The 9,701-nt window shown below is 41.6% G+C and overlaps 1 protein-coding gene and 1 long non-coding RNA gene across 7 annotated transcripts in view; one reads left to right on the top strand and one right to left on the bottom strand.

The window, feature by feature from the left end:
- The window catches only part of LOC122550017, a 12,909-nt gene extending 12,286 nt beyond the window's left edge, over positions 1-623 (top strand). Inside the window, exon 4 of the long non-coding RNA XR_006311726.1 lies at positions 372-623. This is a non-coding gene — a long non-coding RNA (uncharacterized LOC122550017). The remainder of the gene's footprint in view (positions 1-371) is intronic.
- The window catches only part of LOC122550015 (voltage-dependent L-type calcium channel subunit beta-2-like), a 332,286-nt gene that overhangs the window by 122,788 nt on the left and 199,797 nt on the right, over positions 1-9,701 (bottom strand). The gene's annotated exons all lie outside the window — the stretch shown is intronic.

Raw genomic sequence — 9,701 nt, 5'->3', positions numbered from 1 at the left:
AGTTCAGTGGGGTAGGAGCATGCTGAGACAATGGGTCGGCCAGGGTGGTCAGGCTTGTGGATCTTGGGAAGGAGGTAGAACCGGGCAGTGCGGGGTTCCCGGACTATGAGGTTGGAAGCTGTGGGTGGGAGATCTCTTGAGGTGATGAGGTTCTGTATGGTCTGGGAGATGATGGTTTGGTGATGTGGGGGTGGGGTCATGGTCGAGGTGGCAGTAGGAAGAGGTGTCCTCGAGTTGGCATTTGGCTTCAGCGGTGTAGAAGTCATCTGCTCAGTAAGTGTGGTAAAACAAGATTTGCCCTTTTGAAATCCATGATGTCTTTTCATTGTTATGTTTCTAATTTTTGGATTTTCTTCTATATTCTCCTTTAGTATCTTACCAACGACAAGCCCACATACAAAAAGGATATTGTGTGCACATATTGAACATGAGAATGAATATAGAGATCACAGAAAATGGTGCCCAAAAACAAAATGCAATTAGCCATATCTGGAATTCGTATTAGCTACAGAAGTTATTGCATACTGGCAAATATTTGATCAATATTGCAAATATGAATAATATTTTCATTATGGTGGACAAAACGTTTGTGAATAAAGTGAAAATAAAATTTACATAAATACATTAGATACTTTAAAGATATTGAATTACTTAATAATATTTTTAGAACATACCAGTTTATATTTGATAGTGGAGAGATGTAGCACTGAACCAGCAGACAAGCCGCTTTTTTTTATTACTCTGGGAATATCAATTCAAATCCCAAAATCTGGTGAATTTGAATTCGATTAATTAAAAATGTGTGGAATTGAAAGCTCATCTCAATAATATTTTCACAGTCAATCTCATTGTCTGTTGTCAAAAATTCATCTGGTCCACTAATGTGCTTTCGGGAAGAAAATCTGTCATCCTTGCTTGGTCTGGTCTATATGGGACTCCAGACGCAAAGCAATATTGTTGACTCCTAATTGGTCTCAAGGGAAATGAGGCATGGGCAGCAAATACTGGCTTTGTCAGCAATGCCACATTCATGAGTCAATAGCCATATTCCAATCAGTTTAGGAATGAATCAATAATTATCAGATTACAGAAAAACAGCTTTCATCGCCTCAAAAAGAGGAGTATTTTTGTCACAAATATGACGGAAATCAGGACAACAGGAAACCATAATTTCAAAAAAATATCAATTTGACGATGTCAGACTTTTTTCTCCAAAAAAGCAGTCCAAATTACTTACCCAAACTACCCCATAGCTTCAATATTTGAGAGCTAGGATCATTTTCATTGTTCACCTCTTGGACATTAATAACATTTTGGTGGACGCACCTTCAAAAAGCATTCTGTACAGGCTCAGAGCCTTATGTATTGACAATACTTCCCATCGTTAATGCTGACAATTCATAGATTAATCATCCTTTGATTTGTTTTCTGATCAGCATGCCATGCCATTGTCCTATGTCATTAACAGACCTTAAAAAGAATAGCGATTTCTGAAATAGCACACTTCAAAAAACTTACGGGTGGCACGGTGGAACAGTGGTTAGCACTGCTGCCTCACAGCGCCAGAGACATGGGTTCAATTCCCACCTTGGGCAACTGTCTGTGTGGAGTTTGCACATTCTCCCCATGTCTGCGTGGGTTTCCTCTGGGTGCTCCAGTTTCCTCCCACAGTACAAAAGGTGTGCAGGTTAGGTGAATTGGCCGTGCTAAATTGCCTGCAGTGTTAGGTGTAGGGGAATGGGTCTGGGTGGGTTGCTCTTCGGAGGGTCAGTGTGGACTTGTTGAGCCAAAGGGCCTGTTTCCACACTGTAAGTAATCTAAAAATCTCATTTAATCTAAAACCTCTTTTCAACATGAGGGTCAGTTTGTTCCATAAACTGGATGGATCAATTGCAATGTAAAGGGAAGCACAAAGCGTGAGTTCAATGCACACACTACCCAAGGTTACCATGAATCATAGAATGACTACAGTGTGAAAACAGGCCATTTGGCCCACCAAAAGCACACTGATCTTCCAAAGAGCATCCCACCTAGATTCACCCTACCCTATCCCTGTAACCCTGCATTTTCCCATGGTCAATGCACCTAACCTGCATGTCTTTGGACTCTCCTTCACAACTACTCCCCTTGCCTGAGGCATGGTGACCCTAAGGTTAAAACACCACCAGTTTTCTCACGAATGGGATGGCAGCCCCATGGTCGTAAGATTATAGTGACTTTACCTTTACTATCTGATTCTGAATGGGTAAGGGACAGGAAGAGGTCATTTAACCATTGTTGAGTTAATGTCAACTCTCCACATGAAGCCAGCTGATCCCACCCCTGCCTTTTCCTCATAGCCTTGAAAATGTCTACATTTCAGATAACTATCCAATACCCTTCCGAAACATGCCTTTCACCACACTCTCCACATTTCAGATCGAAATCATTCAATGCTTAAGGAAATGTCTCATGTCAGCTTTGACTCTATTGTCACGCACTTGAAATCAGAGTTCCCTCATTCTGAATCCTTTCATGAGCAGTTTCATTCTTTCTCCTCTCTCCAAACTTCATGATTTTGAACACTCCAGCTTCTCCAAAATGTCCTGATAACTGAACTCCCTCATCCCTGAAACCACTCTTATTAATATTTCCTGTATCCTCTCTGAAGCACTCACACCCTAGTACAAAGTGTAGCGTCCACAAATGGTCACAATACTGTGGTTGAGGGCTACCACTGTTTTATACATTTTCACCAAACCATCCTGTTTTTTGTACTGCATGCCTCTTTTCTAGGATCCCGTGACTTATTTGTCATTTTATCTGTTCTGTCACATTCAACAAATTATTGAATAATGAGATTTCCCTGTACTCCTGCATAGAGAGTTGCCTTCAGAATTGTACCCTTTATTTTATGTTGTTTTTCTTTGCTCACATTTGTTTACATTAAATTTAATCTGATACTTATAAGCCCATTCCATTAACCTGCTCACAATACTTCCAAGTTTTGTGTATTCTGTAAGTATAAAATTGTGCCCGGTACAATTGGGCAGCACGGTGGCACAGTGGTTAGCACTGTTGCCTCACAGCGCCAGAGACCTGGGTTCATTTCCCGCCTCAGGCAACTGTCTGTGTGGAGATTGCACATTCTCCCTGTGTCTGCATGGGTTTCCTCCAGGTGCTCCGGTTTCCCCTCTCAGTCCAAAAATGTGCAGGTTAGTTGAATTGGCCATGCCAAATTGCCTGTAGTGTTAGGTGAAGGGGTAAATGTAGGGGAATGGGTCTAGGTGGGTTGCTTTTTGGAGGGTTGGTGTGGACTTGTTGGGCCGAAGGGCCTGTTTCCACATCGTAAGTAATCTAACCTACACCCAAATCTAGATTGTTACTATCTATCAAAAAAAGCAATGGCTTTAAAACTAATTATTTGGAAACCCTATGATATACATTCCTTCAGTACAAAAAAAACTGTTCACCACTACTTTGTTTCCTGTCACTCAACAAATTTTGCATCAATGTTGACCCATTTATTTCACGGACCTTAAGTTTACCAAAAAACAAGCCTGTTACATGTTGTTTCAAATACAAATGTAACTACACCACATTAACAATGTTATCCTCAACAACCCTTTCTTACTCAAAAATAAAAAAGGTTAAAAGAACACACAACACCAGGTTTATGTGGAAGCACTAGCTTTCGGAGTGCTGCTCCTTCATCAGTAACTGTGGAGCAGAACCATAAAACACAGAATTTGTAGGAAAAGATTACAGTGTCATGCAACTGAAATGATATATTGAACAAACCTAAATTGCTGTTAAGTCTTTCATCTTTTAGAATGGGTTGCAGTTTTGGTTCATTCACATGTAAATTCAATACATTTATGTTTAGAGGCAGAGGAGGCAGTCTGACTTTAGTGAGTAGTGAATAGATTCTCAAGTCTGTAAAAAAGAATAGATAGCATAGACACATTTGCACTGTACCATGTCCACTTACACTTCTAATTTGGAAGAGAGTTGGTGTTAAGATCAGCTAATCAATAGTTCTACCTGGATGCAAGATTAGTGTTTCATGTTGCCATGGAGAAAGAGTGCAGAGGAAGCCATGTTTGAGATCGGGTTACAGGCCTCCTTGCAAGTAAATGAATAGCAGATAGCCAGCAGAGAGAGAAAGCTGGCTGCCTTTGTGAATCACCACAGCCAGTTCAGAATACCTCTAGCTGCACCTGGTTTACAGATTCCTGGTAATTTGTTCTAGTATAGGACAGGCTTTACTGTTGGTTTTGGACTTATGAAACTCCGAAAACTCTGCAAAGTACCTTGTGATTGCCACTTGAAGTTAATACTACTTAACAGAAGGGAAACAAGGGAAGCCATTAGAAGCTGGGAGTAGATGCAGCCTGTTAGCTCCAACGACTGTAATTCCATTGGAAGTGGGATGTTTGGCAAGTTTCAGTCGTTTAAAATACAAATTGCCTACAAAAACAAAATACTTTATTGATTTGGTTGCAGTGCACGTTTGAAATCAAATATTCTTGTTGTGTCATTCTTTCAGTGAGGAATTTGAAGTTTAAATCTCTTTTTAAGAGCTACTGATTGTAATTGAATTTGTAACAGACCCATCAAACCTTTTTCAACAGCACCTCCCAAACTGTCAATCACCTTACATGTTAAGGGAAGCAGGTACATAGAAACATCCCCATCTGCAAGCTCCTCTCCAAGCCAAACACCTTCACCGTCACTCTGTTCTTCCCTTTCAGCACTGTGGGTCTAACTACGCCACATGGACTGCAGCAGTTTAAAGAGGTACCTCAACACTACCTTTTCCAAAGCACTTAGGCAACAAATCCCATGAAAAAGGAAAAAAAGCTCTGCAGTTTCACTTAAAGAGTGTTGCTACCTCAGTAAAAGAATTGAAATATTTCTAACTGTCTAATGCCACAGGTCGCTGTTCCAGTGTTGTGATTTTCTTTCTCCCGCTTTTGTTGGTAATCTGTTGCAATGCTGTCTGCTACGTTTTGCTAAAAGTGAGATCTCAATGCATTCAAAACTCATTCACTTGCAGAGTTAGACAGGCCTTGACTGTCCAGCCAACTTCTTTGAGAAAATAAAATCTATTTTTTAATCAATCTGCTCAAATATGTTATTGCACACCTCTGGAACATGTGGGACCTGAACCTAGGCCTCCTGGCTCAAAAATAGGGATGCTACCCCACACCACAAGAGCCCTCAACATCTTCTTTGATACCTTTCAGAGTAAACTGGCTGCTCTAGTCCTCCAATTCAACTTCACCGCATTAAAACTCTCAAGCTTCATGAGAAGTTTATACACCAAAAAAGACCTGGCTCAAATTAATCCTCATCCAGACACTAACAGCCCACAATGTTACCTCATTAACTTAGCCTACTAAATTCAGAAGGGAAAGTGAGGACTGCAGATGCTGGAGATCAGAGCTGAAAATGTGTTGCTGGAAAAGCGCAGCAGGTCAGGCAGCATCCAAGGAACAGGAGAATCGACGTTTCGGACATAAGCCCTTCTTCAGGAATGAGGAAAGTGTGCCCAGCAGGCTAAGATAAAAGGCAGGGAGGAGGGACTTGGGGGAGGGACGTTGGAAATGCCATAGGTGGAAGGAGGTCAAGGTGAGGGTGATAGGCCGGAGTGGGGTGTCCTCCCTCTCCTCCCTCTCCTCCCTCTCCTCCCTCTCCTCCCTCTCCTCCCTCTCCTCCCTCTCCTCCCTCTCCTCCCTCTCCTCCCTCTCCTCCCTCTCCTCCCTCTCCTCCCTCTCCTCCCTCTCCTCCCTCTCCTCCCTCTCCTCCCTCTCCTCCCTCTCCTCCCTCTCCTCCCTCTCCTCCCTCTCCTCCCTCTCCTCCCTCTCCTCCCTCTCCTCCCTCTCCTCCCTCTCCTCCCTCTCCTCCCTCTCCTCCCTCTCCTCCCTCTCCTCCCTCTCCTCCCTCTCCTCCCTCTCCTCCCTCTCCTCCCTCTCCTCCCTCTCCTCCCTCTCCTCCCTCTCCTCCCTCTCCTCCCTCTCCTCCCTCTCCTCCCTCTCCTCCCTCTCCTCCCTCTCCTCCCTCTCCTCCCTCTCCTCCCTCTCCTCCCTCTCCTCCCTCTCCTCCCTCTCTCATGCACACACATATAATCTATGGGGTGAATTTGCATGTGCAGAGTTGTATCTGTAGATACATTCTATTTTGTTCAAAAAGTACACATTCTGGAGGCAGTCAATCCATGTGACGTTTTATCAATTCCTACTTTGGAAATTGAACCTGTCTGACTCCAGGTTGGATTACTGACAGACTCTAGCCTCACATCTTTTAATGCATTGTCTGAGCCGAGGTGTCACTTTTTTAAATAAAACCTTAGGCTATCTTGGGAATGTGACTTAGATGAAGTTATGGGACTTGCCTATTAATGAATCAAAACCTGCAACTCATTCTAAAAGATGAAGGACTTAACAGCAATCTAGGTTTGTTCAATATATTGCATCAGTTGTATGACATTTTGATCTTTTACTATAAATCCTGTATCCTATGATCCTGTCCCACAGCTGCCTGACAAAGGAGCAGCGCTCCAAATAAACCTGCTGGACTACAATCTGGTGTTGTGTGATTTTTAACTTTGTCCACCCCACTCCAATACCACATTATAATTTCTAGGAGGTCTTGTAAAGAAAACACTCCAGGTCACAGTAACCTGTCAAAGTCCTCTCTTAAAGAAACTACTCTTAAAGAAAGATTTTTCTGTAAAACTTGAAATAAATCAATCCAAGGGATACTTCCATATCCGCCACAAATTCACCTGCACCTCCACACACATCATCTATTGCATCCGCTGCACCCGATGTGGCCTCCTCTATATTGAGGAGACAGGCCGCCTACTTGCGGAATGGTTCAGAGAACACCTCTGGGACACCTGGACCAACCAACCCAACCACCCCGTGGCTCAACATTTCAACTCCCCCTCCCACTCCACCAAGGACATGCAGGTCCTTGGACTCCTCCATCGCCAGATCATAGCAATGAGGCACACTTTCCTCATTCCTGAAGAAGGGCTTATGTCCGAAACGTCGTTTCTCCTGCTCCTTGGATGCTGCCTGACCTGCTGTGCTTTTCCAGCAACACATTTTCAGTTCAAAATTCAGAAACCAACATTTACAGACTTTTGGCAATAAACCCCCCCCTCAAATTTTTGGTTAGTTTTAGTCAGCTTAAAACAAAATTTAAATGTTAGATTTTATTGTCATGTGTACTCAAGTACAGAAACGCAGGAATACAGTGAGAAGTGCATAATGTCACCACACGAAGTGCCATCTTAGGTACCCAGGTACTAAAAAAGCTTAGATACAAAGTAGTAATCAACGTGTTAACATAGCATTAAAATGACAGATGGAAATCTTGTAGAAATTATTAAACCATTCATCTGCTGTATCAAAAACAACATTTTTTACCAACATTACTATAGCATATATTCCCTCCCTAACAGTATTGTGGATCTACCTACAGAACATGGACTACAGCGGTTCAAGCAGTCAGCTCACTACCACCTTCTCAAGGGTAACTAGGGATGGGGAATCACCAGCCAGCGATGTCCACATCCCATGGGTGAATAAAAAAAGAATGTAGGCTCCAAATCGTTGTGACAAATTATTCAGAGAAAAAAGTAACTGCTCAATTAAATTCATTCCATGTGAGGTCCTTCACAATGTTGCTGAACTCCAAAAAGAAGTAAGCAGATTTTGGTGGAACAAGGCAGTTTACTATTTCTCCCATTAGCTAAATGTACAATTGCTCAGCCAGATTTCGAAACTGAAAAGGAGAGTAAGCCAATTCAATGTAAACTCAGGTACAGAGAGAAAGAGAGAAAAAAGAATTGGATTAAAAAACTGAAATAAGTGACAAAAATTACAAAAAAAAAGTTTATTTTACATTTCTAACTATGGGCACAACTTGAAGGAATGCAATTCCACTTCAATAATTATTTACTTTCTGGTCATTATCACTTCACTGTCTACGAGAACTTGTGTGCAAATTAGCTGTCACATTTCCTACATTACAAAAGTGACTCCATTTCAGAAGTACCTCATTTGGCTGTAAAGCACTTGGAGCCATCCAATGGTTGTCAAAAATGCCATATAAATGTTTATCTTTTCTTATATAAGAGGGTGATTAACACCTATTACCAATGGTTACGTTTTTTTAAAGTAGTACATGCATTAACTATGAAAGTTGATTTTCTGAAGTAAGTTTAAAATGCAATTAGTATGCAAATATAGCGATGTTGTAAATAACCACAGTTAGTTAAGCACAAAACTTGATTTTAATGGAATTAAAGACAGCAACACAAATCTACAAATCATCTATCATTCTTAACTTTACTCCTAGTTGCTAAGCACTTTACACCTCAATAGTGACATGTTCACATGCTGTTGTTTATTTAGTGCCATCTAATCAAGCATGATTTGGTTCTTTATCAAAATCTGTACAGACCTTCCTGAAAAAGCACATTTTCTGCATTGTTTTTCACCCTTAATACTTCAGTATTAGTAGCATTATGAATCGAAAGTAAACAAGAATTATTTTCAGAAGAGGAAGCAGAGAGAGGGCGGTGAAAAAGAAAAACATTTTGCACTTTCACAATTCTGGACAAAACAGAAATGGTTCACGAGTGTCCTTTAGCTGAGGGAAACTGCCATCCTTACCTGGTCTGGCCTATATCTGACTCCAGATCAACAGCAATGTTGTTGACTCTTAACTGCCCTCTGGAATGGGCAATAAATGCTGGCCTAGCCAATGATGTTCATATCCTGTGAATGAATTTTTTAAAAAGCATAACAAAAAATGCTGGAGATCATAGCGGGTCAGGCAGTATCCATGGAGAGAAAACAAGCTAACGTATTGAGTTGAGATGACTCATCATCAGGGTCTGATGAAGCTCTGATGAAGAGTCATCTAGACTCGAAATGTTAACTTGCTTTTTTTTAGATTAGATTAGATTACTTACAGTGTGGAAACAGGCCCTTTGGCCCAACAAATCCACACCGCCCCGCCGAAGCGCAACCCACCCATACCCCGACATTTACCCCTTACCTAACACTACGGGCAATTTAGCATGGCCAATTCACCTGACCTGCACATCTTTGGACTGTGGGAGGAAACCGGAGCACCCGGAGGAAACCCACGCAGACACAGGGAGAAGGTGCAAACTCCACACAGTCAGTCGCCTGAGGCTGGAAATGAACCCGGGTTTCTGGCGCTGTGAGGCAGCAGTGCTAACCACCCATGGATGCTGCCTGACCCATTGGGATCTCCAGCATTCTTATTTTCAGTACATTTGCTCCAACATAACAAAAACAAAACTGCCAGCATTTGTCTTTCAGGGAACATACCAGCAGTAGTAGACATTCCACTGTTGCTCATATAGATTTAAACTTTATTTATGTCTCTTAAAACTAAGAAGTGAAGACTAAACAGCATCTCAAAATTTGTTTGGAAGAAAACGAACAAGAGTTTAAAAGTATGTTGAAATCAAACTTTCAAAAATGGACTTAATATATTAACATTTTTGTTACAAATCCCAAATTTTATGGGATTGCAATGTTGAATAAACTGATTTTATTATTAAAAGCTCAATGAAAAGGGAACATCAACAGTGTAAAGCAGCATACTGAGTTAAAAGTACAGCTGCCACTTAACAATTTGAAGCTTCCAGTCTATATTGTTAGGGCCTTCTT

The sequence above is a fragment of the Chiloscyllium plagiosum genome, chromosome 5, assembly GCF_004010195.1.
Source record: "Chiloscyllium plagiosum isolate BGI_BamShark_2017 chromosome 5, ASM401019v2, whole genome shotgun sequence".
Classification (NCBI taxonomy): Eukaryota; Metazoa; Chordata; class Chondrichthyes; order Orectolobiformes; family Hemiscylliidae; genus Chiloscyllium; species Chiloscyllium plagiosum.
Note: the sequence above shows the minus strand (reverse complement) of the source record. Positions and strands in the feature narration are given on the sequence as shown.